The 27908-nt window shown below is 42.1% G+C and overlaps 1 protein-coding gene across 29 annotated transcripts in view; it reads right to left on the minus strand.

The window, feature by feature from the left end:
- The window catches only part of OSBPL3 (oxysterol binding protein like 3), a 178128-nt gene that overhangs the window by 87722 nt on the left and 62498 nt on the right, over nucleotides 1-27908 (minus strand). For 4 of the 29 annotated variants that reach the window (XM_070265741.1, XM_070265731.1, XM_070265736.1 and 1 more), the window contains exon 1: nucleotides 25957-26172. The exons of 21 other annotated variants lie outside the window; for them this stretch is intronic. The gene's annotated coding sequence lies outside the window, so the exon portion shown is untranslated. Of the gene's footprint in view, nucleotides 1-25956; nucleotides 26173-27908 lie in introns of those variants that run through there. 4 more of the 29 variants (XM_070265744.1, XM_070265749.1, XM_070265746.1 and 1 more) reach the window with 4 other exon arrangements.

The following is a 27908-nucleotide window of genomic DNA, read 5'->3' on the forward strand; positions in this document are numbered from 1 at the left end:
TTAATAGCAATGTTGGCTGTTACTGTTTAAGAAAGAGAAAAAAAAAACTGATAGGAACCCCAAATGATGAGATGTATGTGGGGGCAGCCACTGCCATGACAACCGACTCCACAGTGGATAAGGAATACTAACAAAGGGTTTCTGTTTGTGTGTGTGAGTACTGTTTGCTTTTTTTTTTTTTAAAGACTTTATTTTTCCTTTTTCTCCCCAAAGCTCCCCCAGTACATAGTTGTATATTTTTAGTTGCGGGACCCTCCAGCTGTGGCATGTGGGACACCGCCCCAGCATGGCCTGATGAATGGTGCTATGTCTGTGCCCAGGATCCGAACCAGCCAAACCCTGGGCCGCCAAAGTGGAGCACGCGAACTTAACCATGTGGCCACGGGGCCGGTCCGCGAGTATTGTTTTTCAAGGCTGAAGTTCTGACAGTGAGTATGGGATAAGAGGTGGTGTGTGATGGGTGAAGAAGGGAGAGAAAAAAAGTACAGAGGAAATAAAATAAGAGTCACAGGAATTCTGAAACTGTGCCAAATCAGAAACACCATAACCCTGCCCCAGAGGTAACCAATAGAAAGAGTCATCTTCATCTCTTAACCCTGCCAAACTCACTTCCCAGGTATCAGCTACCCAGTCTAGGGCTGTGAGCAGGCCAAATCCCATACTCATGTAAGCAGAATTAAGGCCTCTGCAAGTACCACCGGCTGCCTCTTTTTCTCCTTCAGGGAAAACAAAGGGCGGGAATCCACAGCCCCTCCCACATCCATTCCCGGGGTGAGCCTGGGGTTACTGCCTAGGGAAATATATCTGTTTCATCCCCCAGAACCTTCCCGCCTAGCCTCATCAGAAATTCAGTTAAAATTACCAAAGGTGGCTTAAAGGGCAAAAGAAGTCAAATTCTGGGGAAAGGATATGCTTAAAACAGGGCAGAATAAAGAATGGAGGCAGCAGTGGCCCAAGACAAGGCACCCCCAGGGTAAGGTGGCCATGCGGAATGAGGCAGCTATCATGCCCAACCTAGGGGACGCTGTGGGCTGGCCTGGGTGTCACTAGAAGGAAGACCATATTGGGAATACTAAGACAAAGGACCTCGATGAAGGGGAGTCACAAGGAAGCCTGGTGCCTTCTCCTCCAACTAGCCGACTTCTCAGTGCTGACCTAGCAAAACAGCAAAGAGAAAGCCCTTAAAGGAGGTGGATATTGGCCAGGGGTCAGGGCCACTGATTCAGGGATGAATGAGGTGATGAGGTGGGTACATATGAAAGACCCTTGCGTGCTTTCGCCCTTCCCAGGGACTTTCCCACAGAAAACCTCCGATTCAAGGGATTTATTGGTTTGAACAAAATATAATAGTTTCCCTGGCATAACTTACATATAGTAAAGTGAACAAATCCGAAAAGCACTGACCGCTCTGTGAAGTTTTACATTTGCAAATTCTGACATCACCACCACCCAGGTCAAGAAATAGACCATTTGGGAGCCAGCACTGATGGCCTGGTGGTTAAAGTTTGGCACTCTCACCACTTCAGCAGCCCAGGTCCACTTCCCGGTCACAGAACCACACCACTCACCTATCAGTAGCCACGCTCTGGCAGTGGCTCATTAGAAGAACTAGAAGAACTTACATCTAGGATATACAACCATGCACTGGGGCTTTCGGGAGGCAAAAAACACAAAAAAAGAAATAGACCATTTGCAGTCTCCCCAGAAGGTTTCATCATCCCCTGGCCATTGATTCGCTGGGTAGGGGAGCCGATCCTCCTGCTGAATGCTGTCATACCTGCCCTGAGTCCACCTCTCCTGTGTGTACTTGTCAATGTGCCCCAGGACAGAGAGGTGGGACTTCCTGAGCTTACAGGAACAGGCTATGTGCCTTCTGTCTAATACAAGGGTTTGATGTGTGACGGAATTCACTCTGGGACCTGCTTTCATTTCAACAAACCGCCTGGTAGCCCATTCCAACAGGTGTGAAAAGGCCCATGCATTTTGCTCAATTCAAAAATGCCCTGCTTGGGGCCGGCCTGATAGTGCAGCAGTTAAGCTTGCACCTTCCACTTCGGCACCTGGGTTCGCCAGTTCGGATCCCGGTGTGGACGTGGCACCGCTTGGCAAGCCACTCTGTGGTAGGCGTCTCACATATAAAGTAGAGGAAGATGGGCACAGGTTTTAGCTCAGGGCCAGTCTTCCCCAGCAAAAAGAGGAGGATTGGCAGCAGATGTTAGCTCAGGGCTAATCTTCCTCAAAAAAGAAAAAAAAGAAAAAAAATGCCCTGCGTGTGCCTCTGAGAGGAGCTGGGTCCTCTCTCACCACTGCCACCCACCTTGAGAAGCTGACGGGTCAGGCATGGGTGAAAACGGTGTTCTGGCTAAACGTCCAATGGGCACAAGACATGCAAACATATGCCATCCTGGGGCTTCTATCGGGAAAACAGAACTCTGATTTCTACCAAGAATGGGGAAGAATAAATGACCAAGGCACTGCCAAGCATTTTGGCAACAAAGGCTGATTTTAAGACTTATTTTAGAAATGTTCACTTAGAAAAGAATAGACAGTTTGGGAGAAGACGCAAAGGAGATATACACACCACGTATGTGCCTCGGAAGGAGCCAGACCTAGGTTTGAATTGGTGCTCCCTTATTACAAACTCTGCACCTTGACAAATATATTAACTTCTCTGATCTTCAGGGGTTTTTTGTAGGAAATGGGAAATTGTGAGGAGAAAATGAGGAAAGTGTCTGGCTTGAATAGAACAGACACTCACCAGATGTTAGTTCCACTTTCTCCTCTCCCGACTTCCTGAAAATGGCATGCGCAGCAAAGATAAGATCCTATACTCCTCTTGTAGAAAACAAGTTAAGGACTACAGAATTTCTTGTCTTTCAGCATATTAACATTTCCCAAAATCCCTAACACAAGTATGAACAGATTTTTAAACCATCAAAGCAGCATACTTACTTTAGAACAAGACATAAATGCAGAAAGATAAAAGCTACATTATTTATCACCATTGGCTGTCCAAAAAAGCAACTTAATATTAACTAGTGGGTTTGAAACAGTGGCATACAACTCAGCTAGCTATTTATTATTCTGTTAGGCGTGGGGGGTCTGCACACACACACTTCGTCATGTTTTGCTTGAGAAACAAGTTTTGCTTCCATCCTTGGAAACAACTCACCTGAAGACCAGATGTTGCACAGTGCCAGTTAATATAAAATTTCTCAGTAAAATGTAATAGATAAATTATGTCCTGAATTAACACCAAAAAATTTTCTAATGGAATACTCATTTCTGGTCATCTAGCCTGCTTCATAAAAGAAAATCATTCAAGTCTTGGATATGCATCTTTTTAGAAATGATGTCCTCTGAAACACCTTGATTTCCAAAATGTTACATGATCAAAAGGAGGGCTTTGGTTATTTGGCTCTAAGCTCCACAGAAGATCAGAGGGTTCTGGAAGCACGTTCTAATCACAGTGCCTCAGACAGCCGATCTGGGACCTCTGTGTGAAGTGCTGGCGGATCCACCTTCACTATCTGGACCGCTGGCCTGATCCGGGATGCTGATACCTCACTGTTCCTAGGGAATGAATACTGAGGCTCAGACTCAAAGAAATCTCTGCTCCACTCCCCCTGTCTTCTGGGAAGACAGGGGTCAAGAGGCCTAAAGAGTCAAACGTTTACTCTCTTACATTTAAACAGAGTATCCATTTCTACCCCCTCTCAACCCATGCAAAAGTGCTATATGGCCTTCACAGTCCACTTCTTCAGAGGAGAGTCAGTTATTGCTCAGAGTCCAATCCAGCAACAGAAATGCACACAGACACAGATTTGAAGCGTGGCAGCTTCTTTGAGACAAAAAGCCTGACAGTGGCACCAGGCTGAAAATTTGTGCTCAAACCATTTATTTGCCACCCTTGAGTAAGCAGAACAAAAAGTATAAAAATATTAGTCAGTGGTTGCACAGAATCACGGAACCTACGGCTAAATTCTAACCCAACTTCTCACTTCCCCAGAGCGAGAATTCCTCCTGTAACAATGCTGGACCATCACTGCTTGATCACTTCTCATGAGAGAACCAGGGAGCCCCATTGCATTTTTTTCTTAAAAAAGAAAAAAATCTATTCTAGACGGTTTTTCATTTAGAGCTGCAATCTGTCTCACCCGGACACAGTGGCCCAAGTCCTGCTCTACAGTCACAATAGAGAACAAGATTAACCATTTTTTTCACCATAACCTACAGTGGAACTACTACCACTCCCACCTCCCCCTCAGCAATTCTTTTCTTCTCCAGACCAAACAGTCACATTTTCATCAGCCATTTCTTATGTGATCCTTATGATCACGGACATCCAACTCTGGTTACACTTCACTTTGTCCATGCTTTCCCAAAAATGGTGCCCAGATCTAAAGACAAGCTCCAGGTGTGGTCTGGCTAGAGCAGGAGAAAATGGAGCAATCGCCTCCCTTTTCTTATACACACTGCAACTGTTAACACTGCCTACGTCCGTCTTAGCTTTGGGGGCACCCACATCTTTTTCTAGCACTCACTGTCCTCACAGTTCTCTAGGACGCTGGTGTGGTAGGAACTGTGGAGAGGCTGGGCTTCCTTTTATCTGAACAGAACTCCTTCACTTCCTTTAACTGAAATTCAGGACTCGAATATTCTTTATTATATTAAATTGCCTCATATTAATTTTGACCCATGATTCTAGTCTGTCAAGATATTTCTGGGGACCGACTGTCATTCAATGTACTTGGCCCACTTTTTCTTTGTCACAGCATCCATAGACTGCATAAGCATGTGAATTCTGTCCTCACCCAAGTAAATCATACTGAGAGATTTATTAAGGGGAAGAGTGCCAAGGGCACTGAAGTCTCTCCATAGCCTCATGTTAATTTGTTCACTAATTAGTGTTTCTGGGTCCACATTTGCCAACCCACTGTAAATCCCAACTGTACAGTCATGTCCAGCTTCTCAAAGTGTCCAGATCCACCTTCTTCAAAGTCTCCTGGATCCCTGTTTAAAATGTAGATTTTGGAAGTTCCACTTTAGATGAACTGAATAGAATATCTAGGGATGGGTCTGATAATCTGCACATTTAACACCTTCCCAGGTGATTTTTGTGCACATTACAGTTTGAGAACCCCTGATGTTGCCAGTAGTTTTCAACCCTTCTTATCTTACCCTGAACCAATCCTTCTCTTTGTGTATTTGTGATGTAGCAGAGACAGTAGGAAGCCAAAACCCTCTTTTATTACCCCAGGCCTGTGGTTTTTAGAAAGTGGTCCTCAGACTAGCTGCATCAACATCACCTGGGAGGTTGTTAGAAAGGCAAATTTACAGACCCCACTACAGACCTAAGCATCAGGAACTGAGGGTGGAGCTCCAGGGTTTTTTGATGCCCAAGAACCACGGCCAAGGTTAACATTTCCTCCATGGCATGGAATCTTGAGGCATCTGTACACATTTGTCAGGGGACTAGAGCTGACCCTGAGCTCTTTTCCAAAGAAGATTCTGTCCTGCTGCTTAGCTACCCCTTTAAGCCAGGGATGGCAAATACCAGACAGATGTGCCTTCCGTCCCCACTCCCATGCTTAATCATCATGGCGAATTTTCTCAAAGAGCCCTCCAGATATCAAAAAGACAGAGCTGGCCAGACAGATCCTTCCTGCTAAAGTCCACATGGGCCTGGAGGGTGGTGGAGGCCCATGCATTGCCTTATTCTGATTAGAAGGCTTGATTTCATAAGACATTAACTGTGGTCTTGTCATAAGAGTCAACACCTACAGATCTGTCCTTGATCCTCAACACAAAATATCCACCCTCCAGGCTCTCGCCAAACATTGCAACGCTGAACGTCGTACTGTCCAGACTTTAGAGAGCAGTGGATCTCAGCTCCGACTGCTCATTAGAATTATGTGGGTGATTCTGATGCAGAACCAGGGTTGAGAGCCACCAGTAAATGACCTAAAAAGATAACATGTGCACCTAGCTTAAGCTGGATCATCAGATGATTGAGATGGTGGAGCTGCACTATTCTCATCTCTAAAGAACTGCTTTTCTTGACCAGTCCTCTGGGCTTATGCCCTTGGCCTACAATGTGAGAGGGTACAGATATAAAGATAACTAACTAATCAACCTACTGTATGATATTAGGAAATTTTGTAGAGTAGTGTAATAATTAAAACTACAAGTTCTGGATTCAAATCGCCCAGATTCAAAGCCAGAATTACTAAGTGGCTTGAGGTAAGTTTTCAGCTTCTCTAATCCTCAGTGTTTCATTCGACAAATGGAAATAATTAAAGGATCTCCCCCGAAAGGCCTGCTGAGGTGATTAGATGAGCTAATGCATATAAAAGCAAACAAAAGGTGACAGGTGGGAATGCAAACTGGTGCAGTCACTATGCAAAACAGTATGGAGCTTCCTCAAAAAACTAAAAAGAGAAATATCATATAACCCAGCTATCCCACCACTGGGTATTTATCCAAAGAACTTGAAGTCAACAATCCAAAATAACATATGTACCCCTATGCACATTGCAGCACTATTCACAAGAGCCAAGATGAAAGCAATCCAAGTGCCCATTGACCAATAATTGGATAAAGAAGATGTGGTATACATATACAATGGAATACTACTCAGCCATAAAAAGGACAAAATCATCCCATTCACAACACGGATGGACCTGGAGGGTATTATGCTAAGCAAAATAAGCCAGACTGAGAAGGACAAACACTATATGATCTCACTCATATGTGGAATATGAACAAACATGTGGACAAAGAAAACAGTTCAGTGGTTACTAGGGGAAGGGGGGTGGGAGGTGGGCACAGAGGGTGAAGGGGAGCACTTACGTGGTGATGGACAAGAAATAATGTACAACTGAAATCTCACAATGATGTGACTCATTCACTATTATGAACTCAAAAAAAAAAAAAAGGTGACAGGGCAGTCATCTCTCAAAGAGTTAGCTAGTGTAGGATGGAGTGGTCACCCTCAGTGCACAACATCACCAAGGTTACTTTTCCCTTTAATTAGAAAAATAAAAAGAATATATACAAATATCCACATTCCTATCACCCCAAATTAATGGGTCACTACCCTTATTTATACAAATACATACATCCACCATTTTTCTGGCTTTTATGAAATTTTGCATAGTAAATAATATCATTCCACCCAGCACCTGACCTTTGAGCCTCAAGTGGCTGAAGCAGAGCACACGAACTTAACCACTACACCACCGGGCTGGCTCCAAGACAGAGGTCTCCTTAAATGACCTTTATGAGAAAAATTTCAGGTCTCAGTATCAGAGGGCCACTCCTAAATGACTGGCTTGTTCTTGGCTTTTAGGCACTGAGAACTGTCTAGGAGAATGTTTCCCCTTCTGTCTGGCATTCCAGGATTGATGGAGTCAGATTAATGGTGCACCGGTGGTAACCCCCAGCAGAAGATGAGCATTTCCGTGTGCTGGGCTTACCCTTACCGTCACTGTGCTCCAATTCTCTCAGCTACCCACTGTTTCCTTGTGTCATGGTGGACTCTCGGAAATCACTTTAAATACTTTATGAAATAAGACAATGTTTAATAAATTATCTTTTTTTTTTTTAAAGCTACTGGGCTATTGGCAGGAGGTTCTGACGGTAGGTAGTCTTTTGCTCGGCTTCCTCCTCTCAGATGCCTTCCATTTCATCTTGTTGGGTGAGCCCTGCCTCAGCCTGACAGTGCCAACTGCCTCCAACATCTTCAGAACAGGTGAGAAGGGAAGGAGGGACAGACACACAAATGATAGCCACTGGCTCACACAATCAGAAAGGAACATATCAAAGATACTTGTTAGTGAAGAAAGGAAAAGGAAGACTGGGAGAGACTCAGTGGCCAAGGCTGCTTACTACTAGCTCTTCAGAAGTTTACAGATGGACAGTTCCAAGCTCGTAGGGTTTCTAGGAACGGGCACTTGCAGGCAGATGTGGGGAAGGAGGTAATGGCGATTTCAAAGTGATTATTATGAAAATTCCATGTCACACACCTAGACAAATTCTATCCTTCACCAGAAGAGAAGCTTTTGACTCAGACCGTAATTTCCCACCTTGTTCACAAGGCTATCACAAGATAGATACTCGAATGAATACTTCAAATAGACTTTTCAGAAGTCTGACATCCTCCTTAAAAAATGAGAAAGGAGCTTGCTACACCTGAATACTCTTGTCTGGCAATACCGGCTGGCTGCCTTGATGCCCAGGGCTTTGCTCCAATGCTGAACCACTACCCCTGGCCACATGGGCTCCACTCTTGGACTTACTCCCATACTGGTAACCACAGACCTCCCTCGGGATAGTGCATTTTGCTGCTGGCTCGACTTCCTCAGGCTGCGTCCTCCTCACCAACTACCATCTTCTCACCAAACATTCTTCATCCCGGTGGTTCCCAATGTCGTAGATCTCACCTACCATGCCACCCCAGCCCTACCTGAGACAAGTTCCTGAGCTGCGGATAACCCCCCTCAACCCTCAGGCGTCAACTAGTAGAAATAAGATCTATTGTGTCTGTGGTATTTTTATGACCCAGTAGCCTAACCACAAAGGGAAACTAGGGTAATTCAGCACATCTTGCATTAAGTGAACCCAAACTGGCTCTTTTTCTAAACATGAACTGTTCGCCTGCTTAGTAATAATACATTCCAAAATTCTGCAGTGGATGGACAGAGCTCATCAGGATGGAGTTGTGAATCTAATCCCTGAATGCCTGTTCAGATGTCCTAAGGCGTGGTATAATGTCCTTACACCACTTTAATCACGAACTCTGGGGGTGGGACCGAGGCAGCCATATTTTGTAAAAGTTCCCCAGCAGATTCCAACGTGCAGCCAGGGTCGAGAATCATTGGTCTAAAGTTTTCAGAAATTTTCTTTCTCTTTCTAATAATCTTGACATCATCTACCCAATCTTAGACGTCTGATACCAGTCTCAATCTCTTTCAACCGACACAACTTACTCTCAGAGGTTCTGTGAAGACTGAAGTAATTCAGTCCCCTGGTGTGTTTTTGGGCTGAACTGGCGTCCAGAACCCATTCAACACAGATGGTACACGTTTCCTATCCCTTCACCTGTCTTGGGTTTCAAATTCCTCCTCTCCGTGTTTATTCAATTCTTTTCACTTAGTACTTCTTTAGAAAAGAGACGGAAAACAAGTAGAAAAGGAACAATTCTTTTGACTCCTGATGTCTTTTGAAGAGAAAGTTTGCCCACCCAGAAGCTTGTCTTTTATTTGTTCATCTAGCTCTGGACATACGTTTGCAAAGCCGTCTGGTAGCCTTGAACCCCTTTTTGCAAGCCTCAGCTCATTCCTGACATTAGTTCTGCAGACATTATTCTGCATGTTCGCATAACACGTTTAACTAGTTCCTCGTAACTTTAAAGCGTTGCTTACCGGCTCCTCTCTTTTCCTCCCAGTTATGTAAGCATTTATCAAAATTTTGTCCTTCATCCGCTTCGTTCTACAGACTTTAGCTCCTGATCGCCTGCCCCACACCCACTTTAATAAGGTGGCTGTAACCCCCCTCTGCTATCCCTACTCTCCCTCCAGTGGGCAGCCTGGCGGATGGTCCCTGATTCATCACTGAAACGTGAAGCATACTGGTTCCTTCAGGAGTAAACTCGTGACTCCCTCATGCTGATACCTGTGCTGACTCCCCTGACCCTGATTAAGACATCCGCCCTCTCCTAGTCTACGCAGAGTCTCTCCCAGCTCCTCCAATCCTACAGATTTGGAGCTAGAACACTCTGCCCTGACACTCACCTCATCCTCCCAACTTGCTTTCCATTCTTCCATGCCCACAACCACCAATCCACTTTAGACCCCATTGTGGGGGGTCTCTGCTTTTTCTCTCCCATCACTTCAATCCACCTTACATTCCCTCACCCAGATCATCTTCTCAAAAAAGGGTCTCTGCTCCAAATTCCCACTGGTCATGGAATTCAGTTAAAAATCCTAAGCTTCTCACAACACAGTTAAATCTAACTGGCTTTGGACTCTGGCTCTATCTACCATTTACTGTGTTACTAAACTTCTGAGTTCTTTCGTCATCTGAAAAGAGGGATAAATAACAACTAAGTTTCTGTGAAGTTTGACTGAAATAATTGCATGTAAAACACTTAACATAGCCCCTGGCAGACACCACTCAATTATATTTTAACTGTAATTACTCAAACCTCATCTCCAAAAACTCACATAGACATACCCTGTATTCTACACTCTCCTGCAATTATACCACTCTGCCTCGGTCCTTTCTAGTCCTTCTGAGCACACTTCTAACCATCACTTTCTATCCTCCATCAGTGGGAATTCCCCCCACCCTCCAAAGAGCATTTCAACCATCACCTACTCTATGAAACCTTTTCTGAAACTGACTCCACCCCAGTTTTGTTTCTCTTTTGAATCCCTGCTTTACTTTTGTGCTCTCTGTAGGTTATGTCATATGTTTCCTGCATTTTGACTCACTCTTTGTAAGCTGACCACTAGATGTTAGGTCTATATCTCACTCAGGGACTGCATTTTACTCATCTTTACATTCTGTGGGAAAGTAACTTACAAAGATTAGTAGCAATAATCGTTGAGCCACATTGAATAGCCTTCATTAGTCTGAGCTAACAGGAAAAAATCTCTCTGCGTAAACACACTGTTCTATTTCCACAGGAGCCTTCCTCCGTTCCTCTTCACTGGAATCATTTGGGATTATATGTGTGTTTCAGAACACTTTAGCTCTCCCTTCCTTTTGAGGTCTTCTTACCATTTGTCTTTGGTCCTGAGCGAGATCATTTCTTTCATTTCTCTTAACTGTTTGAAACGTTTCTAGCGTACACGGCTACACCCGAAGCATGCTTCTTTAGAGATTTCGTCTCCTGGTTCCTGTCAGTTTATATCACTGGCCAACGCTTCTTTGTTAGTCAGAGAGAAATCCAGAGGTATCACTCCTTGTATTATTTTCTCAGTATTCTTAAAAATTAAATGGTCAGCAAAATAAGTCAAGAGTTTATCAGAAGTGAGCAGAATGAAACTTCCTTGGGTTTTATCAGCACATTTGGCATCCATTCTAGAGTTCTAGTCTCTGGGGAGAAAGCATCATCCTTAACCTCTGTCTGGCAATCCATGAAAGTGATCCTACTACAGCAACCTTTCTATGGTTTTTTCCCCATTACCTAGCAATTCATCTTTAGGGTCTGGATTTCCATAGGCCTGCTACTTTAAAGCAAAATATTTCCTTCTAGAATCATATTTTAGTCAGGAGAACCACTCTAAGCTTCTTGGTGAGAAGAATCAGATGATCCTATCTACATCCAAGTTTTAATGTTTCAAGTTTACTGTGCTTGGTCCTCACAGGCTGCACAATGCACTTGCAACAGGCTTATATCTCTCTCTATATGTAACCCTGCTTCCCAGGTGTTTTTTAATGAATTATTGAAGTTCTCTTCCTCTGTTACTGGTCTTATCTTGGCAATGCCTATCGTTCTCCGACCAATAAAGTTTTTTGTTTTTTGTTTTTTTTTGCTGGGGAAGATTAGCCCTGAGCTAACATCTGTGCCGATCTTCCTCCACTTTATATGTGGGTCACCACCACAGCAAAGCTGATGAGTGGTGTAGGTCCATGCCCGGGATCCAAATCTGCAAACTCAGGCCACCAAAGTGGAGTACACCAAACTTAACCACTACTCCACAGGGCCAGGCCCAATCCAATCAAGTTTTAATGTTTTTTCCCTTCCCATCAAATTTCAGTTGAACTCTCTTGATTAGGTTAGCAAATCTCTTGCCAAACACACTTCTCCTCAAAGATGCAACAGCCTATCCTACAAACCAAACCCCAAGTGTCAAGGGTCAAGGGTTTGTCAATAACTGTAGCACGACCTGTGCTACAGTTACTTGTACACTGTCTGTATCCTTTTCCAACTCTTGGTCTACCTTCCCCTGAAAGGTAGAAACATCACCCATTCCCCTTGAAAACTTCAGTTTCCTACCATGACTTCAAAGGACCAGGGACACATATGAGGTTTCTTCTGACAGGCTGGTGTATTTTTATTCAAACCAATGAAAGAGAGTGATGGTAGATCTGATATTTTAGCAGGTTATCATGCAGGCCTTGACTCATTCATCAATATCCATTCTCCCTTTCTTTAATAACAGAACTGTCAAGTTTCATTTGAGGTCATCAAATTAGAAGCTACATTTCCAGTCTTCTTTGCAGCTTGGTGGGGGCCTTGTGACTAAGTTCCACCAATGAGATGTGAACAGAAACTGTGCTAAAAAGAGATGTGCATATGTTCTCTGTCCTTTCCCCATTCTTGAAGGCTGAGAGATGGGGACAACTAAATACAGAAATGAAAGCCATGGGTTGAGGATGGTACTGTCATTGTGCCAGGAAAGGAATAACCATATCTGGACAGTTATATGAGACAGAAATAAACTTCAGTCTTGTTAAATCACTTAATTTTGGGGTTTCTCAGTTACAGAGGTTTAGCATAAATGACATAGTCTCTAAGAAGGTAGCATGCCTTAAAATTAGGAATCTTGGGTCACCTCTGTACCCCTCTGTACAGGAGGTTGCCAACCACTCCTTCCCAGTCGGCTTCCTGGGCCAGGAACAGGAACCCTTGAAACACTGGCAGTGAGAATCCTTACTTTTTGACAAAGCACAGAAAGCTACTATTTTGAAGTTCTAGGGGTATATTATCTTCTCCTGAAACAATCTCATATTCTTCAGCAGGTTGAGATGCATTCCTCAGATCATTTTTACCTTCTCCAGCAGGACAGTCCCCTTCATGTTGCATTTGTCACACATGTGGTCCCAAGAGCCACTCTAGAACAGGATGACTGAATGTTCTGATTGGAGAGAGGGGAGTCCACAGGTCATCTGACAATCCCTCAACTCTTGAATAGTAAAATCAGAAATGGGCTGAAGTCTCCTCCTCCTTCTGCCATTTAGCTACTCTTACTTGCCCTTCTACGTCTTAAGAGGATGAAACACGTATGGGTAAATGTGGGCTAACAAATGAAGCTATAGCAGAAGACAAGAGGCTAAGGGAGAACAGTCACAGTGACGAAAACTCAACTCAATGTATATCTATAAAGTACCTACTAAGCATCCATAGCTGTGCTAACCCCTAAGCGATGGAAACTAAGTGACAGAAGCTTCATTCAAGGAGGAAACCACTCTGATCAAGGAGATAAGATGCGCATAAATGAAACAAGCCCGAACACAGTTTCAGGTGGAACATCTAGTAGGCGTTGTGAACAGTCAGGGGGAAGACCTCAGTGGGGTTGGGGTTGTGAGCAAAGCTTGAAAGAGGGGGCCTAAGGGAGCCTTAAAGACGTGGATAGGACTTGACTAGTAGAGAGAAATGTAGAGGGCGGGGAGGGCACCTCACGCAATATTTCTCAAGCCTGGCTGCATGACAGGATCACCCTGGGGACCTTCTACAAGAGACCAAAGTCTGGCCCCATGTCATACCAATTCATCCAGCTGCACATTCTGGGCAAGGGCATTTGAAAAGCTCCCCAGGCGATGCTGATGCACAGTGAGGGTGGAGAACCCCTGCCCTAAATCTTGCATCCAAAAATGATAGAAAGAATTACTCCACAGAACCGCCTTCTTTTATTTTGGTATTTAATTTCATTTTAGTATCTAATGCCAGACCTACGTCTACTGCATCTAATTTACACCAAATTAAAATGAAAAGCAGGATATGACTTAGCAGTTTAAAGGGTAAGAAGAGAAAGCGCCACCCAAGAACTTAAAATAACATCTTGTGGTTTGAGTTCTATCAGTGGGCGTCGTTACCCTCCCTTAACTGACAACTGCTGGCGGAAGCAGGGCAGAGTTTTAACAATTGGCAACCACAGACTGCATTTCATTACCGATCTAAAAAGACTATCAATTGAGTCACTATGAAATATGAATGTGAATTCAAAAACACCTCTATCTCCTATAAGAATCTACTAATCGTCTTTTCAGAATTGAACCTTTAAGCTAAGAATGAATAATGCTCCGTGAGCACTAACTGAACACTCTCATGTAACAAGAAACTAAATACCTAGTGGTTAATGTATCAGATGTACACACTTCAAGTTTGTTTGTCCACCTAACTAAAAATAATCCTAGGACTGAGAATAACCCAAGGACTGAGAATTAAGACAAATTCTATAAAACTACTTTCCCAAGATATATTTTGGGGGTATCCTTCCAGAATTGCAAAGGCAATAATCAACAATGCCTTGTAAGAGGCCTGAAAGCAAGCAATGAATCACTAACTTAGGCAGGGAGAAAAAGGACACTGGAAGTTTTGCTCACTCCTAGGTGAAAGACTGCTGCAGGGAACCGGGCATAAGACACTTTCAACCTAGCACAAGCTCAAAAAAATTAGATGGAGGAATAGAAGGAAAAGGCAGAGAAAACACATTAAAAAAAACTGGGGTAGTTATTAGTAGAGCTAAAAAGGCAAGAAAAATTTAAAAGTACCTGTTAGTAATGCTAACAATGCAATGGTTGCTTTCTCTCTCCAGGGGAGTGTACAAATCAGAAACAATTTGAAGACTGTGTCTTACTCTTTTTCGGTTTTGTTTTTTAATTTCCTCCAACTAGCCTAGAACCTGGCATGTGGCAGGTTAATTTTTTTAATCAAACTGATGACCTGTGTCCGCTCCCCCTTAGACTAGGTGCTAGAAGACTTTTACTGAAACTTATTTTATCTGAGAAATAGGAAAAATAAGTATTCTAAAGTATCTACCATTTATCAAATTTTTAAAATTTTTAGAAAGATGGATCCTAATTATTTAGGAGTTTGAAACTAATTAGAATGTTACAAAAGAGTAATAAGTCATAGAAATTACAAATTAGAAAACCTAAGTCAAAATGTTAGGTGTACATAATGTATCAAAACTCTGGCTGGATTCCATCAAATTAATTTAAAAAAATAATGTTCAGCAACTAGGACCCTGATTTTCACTGTGAACTTCCCTACATTGTGCATTCACTGCAGACATCAGTTGAATCAGGGAGGTTAGCATGTTGAGGGTGTTTCAAGACACCATTCTGTACTAAGACAGCATCCTTCAACAAATCAGTTCCAGTGCTATGCAAATGTTAACTCCCTCATCCTCACACCCAAAGGCAGAGACGCCCCAGCACAGAGCAATGACAATCATATCTCCTGAAAATGAGAAGTACCCCAGTTTCCAGACCCAGGTCAGACCTCAAGGCTTATTTATGGCTTAGACAAAGTTGATGCAAATTCTGATTCATCATCACCGGGTGTGAAAAATGTATTTTTCAAAGATGACGACACCAATATACATTCCATCCCAAAGCTCTTCTGACAAAACAATATTGACATTTCTCCATTGATTGGTGGGGTCTATGTTCCCTTCCCTTGAACCCAGTTGGGCTTGTGATTCTGGCCAAAGTGATGCTGTGTGACTTCCAAGGCCATGTTAGAAATGGCAACACAGCTTCCACGTGATGATCTCTCTCTCCCAGGATGCTCACCCTCCAACTTAGCCGGCATGATGTAAGGAAGCCCAAACTAGGCAACACGGAGAGAATACGTGGAGGGGCCCATTTGGAAAAGAACTGAGACCCCCAGCTGAGAGCCAGCCTCCAAATGTTTCCACTCTCAGCCTTCTCTCATCCCAGCTGACACTGAGTGGGGCAGAGTCCAGCTCTCCCCACGGACTCCTGCCCAAATTGCAGATTGGAGGCCCAAATAAATGTAATTGTCATAACCCACCGAGTTTTGGGATTGTTTGTTACACAGTATTAGATAACTGAAACACTAGGCAGGGCCCTTGGTAGACCTCCAGGACAGTCAGGGGAAGCATGAGAACATGAGGTCAAAAGACTCCGTCAGCAGTAATGCCCCCTTGTCCTGACCCTCGGGCCATCAGCTTCCTTCTACCAGAGCATCCCACTGCTGTTGTGTAGGTCAGTCTTGAAGAAGGCTCCCTGGTCAACAAACCCAGACTTCCCTTAGAAAGTCACTTACATGAAGCTCAGAGTAGAGAGTATGGACCAACTAGGTCATCAAGGAGAGTATGTGTCTGATGGTGACAGACAGGCCACAAGTGGGACATTGAAATCTAAAACTGTGCAGAAAGATAAGAAGACAAACAAACCCCTTATGAAACCTTTAATTATACCTTTTAACAAAGACCTCAAAATTTCTCACTTAGCATTTAGCATTTATCGTCGTAGTAACTTGAAGTGGCTGAGAGTGAGTTCTTAATTAGCAACTGCACCACAGAGAAATTGTCTTACTAAGGTCACAGGGTCAGTCAGCGGGGCTACAACTAGGACAGAACCCAGGACTGCTCTCCCTCAAGAACATAAACCCAGAAGGGGAAGAGGGAGCTGAAGTAAAAGTCCTCAATGGATGCATTTAAATATTTCTAAAGAACAATTTTATTATTAAATTTCAGAGTGAAAATCCCAAGCACCATTCAATCTTTTAGTAAGAACATTAACTGACTCTTGGCCTTGGCCAGACAGTTGTCTAGTTGATCCTGCAGTGCAAAGATCTGGTCTCAACCACATGCAGGATTCGCTGGGGGCTATCAGTGTCCAGAAACCAGAGGATGCCAGCAAGGCAATATGGAGAGCAGTGCTTCATCATTTGAATTGGGGCAGAAGAATGACTGAAAGCAGAGGAAGGCAGGAAGAAAAGACAGGAGACTGATTCCTTAGGGCTCTAATGAGCCCTGGATGATCATGAAATAAAAGATCAGCATAAAACCAGAGCCATTCAATATAACATTAAGGCGCTCTCTGATACTGCAGTCTCTAGCCACATGCAGCTACTGAGCACTTGAAATGTGGCCAGTGCAACTGAGAAACTGAGTTTTAAATTGTATTTAATCTTAAATAGTTTAAATTTACATGGCCCCATGTGGCTGGGAGCTACCACACTGGATAGCACAGCTTTAGCTGACACCATTGTAAATCACTCATTTTCTCCCTCCTTTCCTTTAGCACAACATGAGAACACCTAGGGACATTTCTGCCTCCTGAAATCTTCCAGGTGTGCTCCCTGCCGCCTTTGAAAAAGCCAATGGCTGGCATAGAGCTGAGTCACTTGGCCAAAACTTGAATGGATTAAGTCATCTGGGAAATTTTCTTTCCCATCCCTCCATTGTTTGGAGAGAATGAATTAAAGGGTGAAACAGGATATTAGTTTTCTACATGAGGTCAGCAGGGATTTTTAGCAATAAGCCCAACTTAAATTTACAGGTACTTCAAACTGTCAATACAGAGATGGTCTTCCCTAAAAGGATCAGACCCTCCAATTCATACAGCTTCAATTGAAAACCATTCAGAATGTTCCAAAAGATGTGTGAAGTTCATGTGTCATTTAGGTATGGTTTCTAATGGTTGCTCAGTTTTAAGACAATATTCTGCGACATGAGGCAAAAGATCATATTTTGGAACCGAAAAAACATTAATTCAATTATCAGATGTCAATTTTTTTGGTAGACGAAACTATTTACCACTTTCTACTATCTTCAGATGGCAACAAAAATCCACCCTCAGCCAGCCAGACTGGGGAGGGAGGCGGAGAAGGCTTTCAAGATCGGTCCCACAAAATTTACAAAGTCCTAAAAACAGCTCCACAAAGCTGCCCAGTAGCCATCACCTGGCCTGCTGGAAAGCTATTAACTTGGCAAGGAAATGAAGAATTCACCAAAAAAACAGCCAATTTCCCAACATTCAAGTATTTCCATAATCTGATATCTCATTTACTAACTCAAACTTATTTCAGCCACTGCCCAATATAATTCTACCATTTCAGGCAAATAGATATTCCTAAAAGTTTCCCATTCGAGACACACATTCTCATAAATTGCTAGTAGAACGTAAATGAGTACAACCTCTTTAGAAGACAACTTGGCAAGAGAAAGCAGTCTTTCAATAAAAATGCACAGTAACAATTTCCAAACCTAAAACAACTCAGGAACACAGCATTCAAAAGCCCTTTCTAAGCAATTTAATGACAATGAAGCCCATCAAAGGTTAAATTATCAAGAATGGCAAAGACAGGGTAAAAAGACCGGGACAGTTAACAGTGCATTGATTAGGATTAAATAAGGGGGGGCAGGGGAAATAACCAGCGAATTATAGCTACTGAGTGGTAAAAGTATAAATCCTAACAAAATAAAAACAAAACAAGCAAAAAACATCTGAATGCAGGGGAGGGATGCTGGGCCAAAGCGTTAGATAGTCTATCATGTTTTATCATGCTCAAATCATTCTGACTCCCAAACTCTCAGAGGTTTTCATCTATCTGCTGAACCAAGAGAACTAACCCTCTTCAGATAAAGAATAACTTTTCAGAAGATTGGCACTTTCTTTTCCTTTTGTTAAATTCAAGTAAGATCAAATAGAATATTTTACCTTTAAATTTATGTTTACTTTGAGCTCTGCCTTACACAGTAATTTCCACCCCTCATTTATCCATCCATTCCTCTAGTCATCTCTCTCACTATATGTATAGAGGCAAGCCTGAAATAAATGATAACACTGGTTATGTTCTGGTTGAGATTTTTGGGTAATATTATAATTTCTTTGAATTTTTTTTTGTTTTGCTTGATTTAAAACAAAAAAGACATATCACTGAAATAAAACTAAGACAGTAATTACTTTTCTGACTTGTATGGTTCGTTTTCCTAAAGTAGTCACATGGTCATGGTTCTCTTATTTCTCACTCACTCACCAATCTGAGATTCTAACTCAAACATCCCCAGCAGGCCCCCTCATTCTCTGACCCTTCCTTCTCTGATTGAGTCTCAGTTGCTGGAGAAACACTATGCTCTAGGATGAGAAACTCTACCTACGTCACGCCTCCCCACAGTCATCAAGCACGGTAACACAGAAACTCCCAAGGCTGTGGGACAGTAGTACTTGGGTCTTTTAATTTGAAGGGTAAATGGAAACTACTGATGCTGGGAATCCCATCTGTGCTGTGGTTACACCACAATGGTGACATACCAACACAGAGAAACTGGATTTACTGGAAGTGAAGGGAGCTATACCACTAAATCCTCTTCCAATCTCTATCTCTTTCTCTTTCTTTCTCCCTCCCCCAGCCCCTGTTTAAAGAAAGTTAAATAAACTAACCCCATTAGACTTGGACACAAGAAGGAAGGGTGGGCACCTTTAGGTAAAAGGAGGGAAGATGGAAGTACTGTCAGGAACATAGAGTAGGCTGTATCCACATTTGTAACTGGATGCAGTGTGCTCTACCACTGAACTCCAGGAAGGCACTCGAGTCACAACAAGCTTATGTGACAACTCAGAATGAGGCAGCTCTCTGTGTTTTGTTTATTCCATAGCAGAAGTCAGGGGTCTTGGTTTGTAAGGGTCCTCCTTCTCCTGCCTCTTCCTGCCCTCCATCTTAAGGAGTGTGTGTCAGAGCAAAAGCTGCAGATATCAAATTTTACAGATTCATTAGATAGGGGATTATTCGACACCACATAAACCAAGCTATATAAAAGATTAAAAATAAAAAAATAAACAAATATCGAGATCCTGGAAGATAAGGTATTCTGTAAGTTATATAAACATATACACAGTGTTTCAGGAGTTTGATTGTAACTCTGAATTTAAGCTCTCACTTTTTGGACAGTTCTCTTAGCAAGACAACAGACACAGTCAGCTTCTATGTAATGTATCAGCAGATATGACCCTTCCTAGAAACAGCAACTCAGAAAGAGTAAGAAATCAGAGCTCATGTCTAAAAAAATGAAGTGTTACCCTGGATCATAATCATTCAAAATATGCTCTGCTAAATACCAGTCCCACAGGGCTCCCCAAAAATAGGTCCCCAAGACCAGTCACTTTGGGGAATGCTGCTCCTCCATTCCCTCTTGAAGATAGAGTGTAATATATATATACTGGCAGGTTAAAGGCTCTGAGAGGTGCTGCAGTTAAACAAACATCAACCAAAGCCAAATGTGCTAACTTTGTTGAATCCATTCCAACCTATCTGACCATGGAATCTATTCTTTTGATTACTTCAGCTTGACAGTCCTTTCTAGCTTTAAAGCTCACTTATCCTATGAGTCCATGAAATGATTTGAACTCTCACCTTTAACGGGTGGTTTATCGGTCACGCAGATAAAACAGCTTACCATGCACAGGCACCATTTCTAGGTTACGAATCAGGCTCACAACAGCCAGTAATAACACTTGTATGCTCTTAGCTTATAGTTTCATGTCTAGACTGGAGAGGTTGAGAGAGTCATGAGAAACCACAACTATCACATAAAAACCATAAGCAATGTTCAGAGACTGCGAACCTGCTCCCCTATTTGACCTAAAAGTCCCTCCCTGGTCTCTCTTTATCACATATCTTCCCCTAAACCCAACTTTCCCACCTCTCTTCCCCTCTGCTTTCTAAAGTTGACTAGTCAGACTCAATCCTTTCTATTTCAGTCTGAAATTACCCTGAAGAGGAAACATCTGAAGGAGAAGTAGAAGACCATTTGGAGGAAAGAAGTAAGTACCACTCCAGGGAGAGGCACTCTCAAGTTAACTGAACAAACTGTTCCAAAAAACCTTGTGGAAAATGTCTCAGAAATTAAATACTCACATAACTGTTGTGCAGCCTTACTTAAAAATGTATCTCCAAGCAATGTGCACTATATTTACCCAAGCAAACAAGAAAATGGGGTCATACAAGAGTTTACTTGGGATTCAATTCACAAATGTTTACTGAGCACTTACTATTGGTCAGGCACAATTCTTGACACTTGAGATAAAGCAGTGAACGAAGTTGAAACATTACACTACACACAATACCACAGAAGAGACTAGAAAATCCAGTAATACCAATCCATATGATGACTTTAGGGAAAACAGTTTCTAAGTGGAAGAAGGCTCACTTTAAGGAAGAATTCAGAACCATCATACAAGGTACAAGGAAAGTTCTTGAATCCATGAGAAGGGTATGGGAAAAGCAACAGATATTTATTTTGTATCTATCATTTCCTAGGCACCATGCTAGATGCTTTTACATATGTCACATTATTTAATTCTTAGAATTATCCTTTGACTTGGGTTTTAAGCTTTGTTTTACAGTTAAGAAACTGAGACAGAGCTAGTGGTCAAACTTTTGTAACATGACTGATTCAAATTGATACCTTTTTCACAAGAATAGCGAGGTTAGACCTGAAACTGAATTCATAGCCGCTTCAAAATAACATTTCTAACATGACTTTATGATGGCCGAGAAAAGATATCTCAAAGTATGTGGAGTAGAAGAGGAGATATCAACATCACATCAAAAAATAACCTTCACAAATTTGTAGGACTCCCCTTTCCTAATTTCAAAACTTACTACACAAAGCCACCGGAATCACGACAGTCTGTACGGGCATAAAGAAAGACATATTGATAAACGGAAGAAAACTGAGAATGCAGAAATTAAACTCTCATTTTTATGGTCAATTCATTTTGACAAAGGTGCCAAGACAATTTAATAGGGAAAGAAGAATCTTTCCAACAAATGGGACTGAGACAAGTGTAGATTCACATGCAAAAGGATGAAGTTGGACCCCTACTTCATGCCACATACAAATATTCACTCGAAATGGACCAAAGACCTAAATGTAAGAGCTAAAACTTTACTGTTAAAAGAAAACAGAGGGGTAAATTTTTCTGCCCTTGGATTAGGTCGTGGTTTCTTATATACAACACCTAAAACAAAAGCAATAGAAGAAAAAAGTTATAAATTGGACTTCATTAAAATTAAACACTTTTATGCTTCAAAGGACAACATCAAGAAAATGAAAAGATAACCCAAGAATGGAAGAAAGTATTTGTAGATCATATATCTGATATGGGTCTCAGATCCAGAATATAAAAAGAACTCTTACAACTCAACAATGAAAAAACAAATAACCCAATTTTTTAAACAAGCAAAGAACCTGAAGACATTTCTCCAAAAAAGACAAACAAATGGTCAATAAGAACATGAAAAAATGCTCATCATTAGCCATGAAAGAAATAAAGATTAAAACTACAAAAAGATACCACTTCACATCCCCTAGGATGGCTATAATAACAAAGAAACAAAAAACAGGCAGCCAATAACAAGTGCTGGCAAGCATGTGGAGAAATTGAAACCCTGATTCACTTTGGTGGGAATGTAAAACTTTGGAAAACAGTCTGGCAGTTCTTCAAAATGTTAAACATAGTTACCCTATGAGGCAGCAATTCCACTCCTAGGTATATACCCAAGAGACTTGAAAACATATGTCTACCCAAAAACTTGCACACAAGAATGTTCACTGCAGCATAATTCACAATAGTCAAAGAGTGAAAAGCCCAAATGTCTATCAAATGATGAATAGACAAACAAAAAGAATATCCATATGCTAGGGACTGAATGTTTGTCCATCCCCAAATTTGCATATTGAAGCCTAAGTCCCAATGTGATGGTATTTGGAGGTGGGGCCACTGGGAGGTAATTAGGTCATGAGGGTGGAGCCCTCATGAACGGGATTAGCGCCCTTATAAAAGAAAGCTTGCTTCCTCTCTCTGCTCTCAGCCATGTGAGGATGCAAGAAGATGGCTATCTACAAACAAGGAAGTGGGCTCTCACCAGAAAATGGATCTGCCAGCACCTTGCTCTTAGAGTTCCCAGTCTCCAGAACTATAAGAAATAACTGCTTGTTGTCTAAGCCATCCAGTCTATGGTAATTTGTTACAGCAGCACAAAATGACTAAGAGACCATACAGTGGAATCTTATCCAGCTATAAAAAGGGGTAAAATATTGAGTCATGCTACAATGTGGATGAACCTTGAAAACATTATGCCAAGTGAAGGAAGAGAGATAAAGCCACATATTGTATGATTCCATTTATATGAAATGTCTGGAATGAGCAAATCCATAGAGACAGAAAGTAGATTACTGTTTGTCAGGGCCTAGAGGTAAGGAGAAATGGGGAAGTATGGGATTTCTTTTTGGGATGATGGAAATGTACTGGAATTAGATAGTGGTGATGGCTGTACAATTTTTTGAATGTACTAAAAAAAATCACTGACATATACTCTAAAAGGGTAAATTCTGTGGTACGTGAATTATAGATCAATAAAAAATCCTGCTTTCCTAAAAATAATCTTTGAATCAAATAGAATCAGATATACAGTTATTCATCTTCTCCCACAAAAACCACTGGCATTAAGGTAAATCCTCCTTTGTTGAGTCAGATATATGACATTAGTGTCTAGTCCCAAGATTCAAAAAAGAACTATTCTGTGCTCTGAAAGAGATGAAGAAACTGCAGTAGGAAAGTCTTGAGAACTCCAGCATGACTGCTTAAAATAGTGTACTCAACTGAAAACAAATGACCAAAAAATACTGACACGGGAGCCTGTAATTTCAGATCAGTCCATATAAAGCCTTCCAAATCTATCTGTTCTAGTGAACTCACAGAAAGGAAATAACGACATACAAAAGTCAAAGGTCAAAGTCAACTTCAACACATGGAAACACCAATACAAATTGTGATAAGACTTGTCGACCCTGGCTGCCACGCTAGTCATCCTAGAACTCACAAATAGATCATGGAGACTCGTCATTTGAGAAGCTGCTGACAGTCATATGCAGAAATGAAACATGCGGTCCTCCAAGATCTCGAAGGCTTTGTTCTATCCTGGTAGGCAGTCCCAGCTTACATCACGGAGGGCCTATTTACCAGCAATCAGGGATCTAATTAAAACCCTTACAAAATGACTAAGCCAAATCTGGATGTGACGTTAAAATGACCTTCAAGCTTTGAAACAGTTGCTTGATCTATGATCTGTATGCTTGCTTTACATTTAGCAATGACTCAGACCCACATTAAAAAAACACGAAAGTTGCTACAACCCTAATTCTCAGAAATACCGACATGTAGGTTAAAATAGATACATATATGTACACACATATTCACACAAGCCAATCCATCACTAGTCAGAAGAACAACCCAAGCTGATGAAAAGCCTGAAATCCACTGTCTGTAGTTAAGAAAGCAAGATGAATAGAGCAAGCACAGATAATTCCAGCTTTTGCGAGGTTATGTTCCCAAAGGTAATTATAAATCAGCTGTTTGAAACTCGAAACACATTTTTCATAGAAATTTGTTAGCTTGTGGTCACGTACCCAAGTGAAACCAGAGAGATCAATGCAATGCCCCGCAAGCAGAGCTGATGGCACTTCTTATGAGGAAAAATGCCTCACAAGTCCAACTCCAGAACGTAGCTCAGTAGTGGCAGCACCCCAGCTGCAGCATCGGGAAATAGGGTGCCCACTCTCTGGTCCCATCATTCCCCAGGTGTCCTACACTGGTGAGCAAATACAGGCCACGGTCCACGGTGGGAATCCACCCCACTCCCGTTCAGACATATAAAGCCTTCACAAGGGATCTCTAAGGCTGGGAGGGTCTGTGGCTTTTTGCTATTCTCCCAAAGTTCTAACTTCAGTAAATGTCTGCTTATCTGGAAATGAAAGCAAACCAGAGTGCACATTACAAGATTTTTTTAAAAACTTTTTGTTCAAGTACAACATTCATACAGAAAGTCAAATTGCTGGATTTTTAAAAAATATATTTTGTAGGAAAGATACATGAAAGTCATGGCTTTCAGCAACTTCTCATTGTCTCTTATGGTCAATGCAGAGTCCATGTTTCATCACCATTATGTCCTACACCCAGCACAGGGGCTATACTTAGCAGGTAACTCAAACACATTTGTGGAATCTCTGTACCTTTAACATCATTAGTATTGTGGATGTAATCTATTTCCAAAATACCCTAGAATAACTTAAGTATACTGATAGGGACTAAGGGAATTGTCCTGGCCTCAGAAAAGATATCATTTAGGTGAGAAATAGAAAATACATGGTTAAAAAAATAATAACAACTATCCACAATGTCTGGACTGTGTTATGAAGAGTCCCAATGGGGAGCAGTGAGGTGGGCCAGGGACAGCACTAATCTGGGTGGTAGAAATGCAGGCTTGCCCTTGCCACAGTGTGACCTTGAGCAATCTGCCTCTTTGTGCCTCGATTTCCTCAACCAGGGAACTATTCTCAACCAGGGAATTGTGTGGTGGAGTGACAAGCATGGGAGGGAAATTAAGTTTTCAGTGCATACCTTGGTGTCTTTAGAATATGGTCTCACAAACATGTATTGCTCATTAAACAATTAAATAAATAGAATGCATTACGTGATTCGTCATTACAATAAACCCCAAATGCGAGTTGGAAAGTGTGTAATAACTCAGCCCACTCTCCCTAGCCCTGCTCCCACCCACCGTCTCCTTGTCCCATCTGCCGGCTCTCCTCTGGCTTACACTGAGATGCCAGCTCAGCCCCCGGTCCTCAGTCTGACCTCATTCTGGCCTGACCACCTGGTTCTGACTCACAGCCTTGCTGTCAACCCTGCTATTTGTGCCTAATCCCCCAGTCCTGCTTTAGGTTTCCAGGTCAAGGATCTCTGCCCACCCAGGATCCCCCTCAACAACCTGCCACATTCCCACTGACCTAGAAGCTTCTTGGTGAAAGTGATAGATCAGCCTCCTTATGGAAAACCACAGGGTTAATTCTGAACACAAAGTTAGCTTATTACCTTAGGGTCAATAGAGGAAAGGGGCAAAAAAAAGGGCAGGGTTGAGTTACGGTTTTAGGAGAAGAAAAAAAGAAAAAGAAAACCTGTAAGTATGACCATCAGAGCTACTCCACAGTATGGCCCCCCTCCCTACACACACAGTATCAGAGATGGGACCAATCAAGCAAATTCTTCTTCACTCTAGGGACAGCAAATCTAATCCGAGAAGACAGTTTCCATCAATTCTGACAGATGACCTATCAAGAGAGGGTGTTCACTAATCTCACTTCTTGGTTGAATAGACCCCCCAAAAACGCAAGGCACACTTACTCAACTATCTTCGCAGAGTGGAGCTCATCACGACTTGGGGGTCAGGACCACACACAGTCTTACTATAGGCACCCATAAGAGGGGCTCCTCTCCTCAGCGCCCTCCTCACTGAGAACCAGCCTGTCCTGGGCCCTGCCCTTCCTTGACCACTGGGGTGACCAAAACCAAGGGTAGCCACTGCACTGACCAAGCTGAGCAAATCAAATTCCCTTTGTGAAGAATCAGGAAGGTAGACACAGAAACCAAGGCAGACTCTGATAAGCACTGAACTTAGAAGGCAAGCGGAACTGCCGGGGGACCTATTTTTAACCCTATGCAGGGAAATCAGAGAAGAGTGAATAGGATGGCAGGGAAGCAGACAGAGAGAGGGACTGAAAGACAGACAAAGAAGGACAGGCAGACCAGAGACACAGAGAAACGCAGAGTGAGACACACAGAAAGACAGACAGACAACACACACATGCAATGAGACAGAGCCAGAGGCAAAGCAACAGCCACACAAAGAGAGACAAATCAGATGGAGAGGCCAAGGAGGGTGGGCGACCTGGTGGGGAGAAGGGAGGACTTGATGGATTTCTGCCATGTTTGAGGGCCTGCCACGTTCCAGCCGGGCTTCCTGCTTCCTGCCCTGGGGCTCTGTGAGCCAGCCCTGCATGGGTCCAATGAAATCCTCTTTTACCTGATCCACTTTCAGATACTACTTTCCACGTATGAAATTTAGCAAGTAATTTTAAACATCCATAGCCAATGAAAGGAAAGACTGGCAAATTTTGACACATATTGCTAATAATATAAATAAGTAAAAATATTTGGAAAACCTATTTAGCAACTATCACCAAAATGTTATAAAATATTCTTACCCTTTTATTGAATATTTGTAATAGGGAAAAAGTAGATACAACCTTAATGCCCAACAGCAGAGGAAAAGTTCAGCACATTAAGACTAGATATATTATCACATACCATGAATAATATTGCCTCTACAAATATTTTATGAAGAATATAACATGGAAATTGTTCATGTTAAAAGAAAAATGCTAATAAATAAAAAAGTGCATAGAACTGCGTAAAAATGTATAATGAAAAAAAGGTCACAGGTAACACCCAAAGAGATGACAGGGCTACATTTGGATGGCATATCAAAGGGGGTTTTCCCCTCTGTTTCTTATTAATTTTCTTTATTTTCAAAATTTTTATAATGAGAATATATTCAAGATGATATATTTAATCACTTAAAATAAAAGGAGGGGGGAAAAAAGGAGTGAGAGTCTATCCCCTCATACTTCTGTACTTGTTTTCCTCAAGTCACCATTTTCCTATTACTAGTGGTACCCACTATGGATTCTTACAGAGAATCACCAACTCGAAGAACCAAGGTCACCTCATTAAGCTTCTTGCCAATATCGTTATGCTGACATTTATTTACTAAACATTTCCTCAGTGCCTGCCCACCTCATATCAGACGGGGTTTAACTGGTGCAGATACTCTGATGGGCAACTTATTACTTTCTGAAGCAGCCAATTCCATCTTTAAATGTTGTGATGATGTCACTGACCTCCAGCTTAATCAGCTGCTCCAAGGCCTAAGTGAGTGGCTCACCAACCTGATGCTCATCAGAAGGCTGTTCCTTGTCCAAGAAGATCCCCTTTCTCCCAGGATATTTGGGTCTACAGCTGCGCATCTCAAAGTTCTGCCCAGGATTCAGATTTGTCCTGGCTCAGGTTGGTTGGTTGTTTTCCCTTCTTTAGTAGTAATACAAATCAGCTATATATAGCTGTTATTAGTGTCCTCTTTTTCATTTCTTTTTTATGGGCCTGCATATGTATATGCAAAGGGGACAAGGGAGGAGGCATAGCAACTTACCGTTTTTATACACGTCCTCAGGTCTTTATAACCTCAGAACAGAGTGGACCTATACATACAATTATCATTCTAAAGATTACTAAGTGGC

This window comes from Equus caballus, chromosome 4 (assembly GCF_041296265.1).
Source record: "Equus caballus isolate H_3958 breed thoroughbred chromosome 4, TB-T2T, whole genome shotgun sequence".
In the NCBI taxonomy this organism is placed as follows: domain Eukaryota; kingdom Metazoa; phylum Chordata; class Mammalia; order Perissodactyla; family Equidae; genus Equus; species Equus caballus.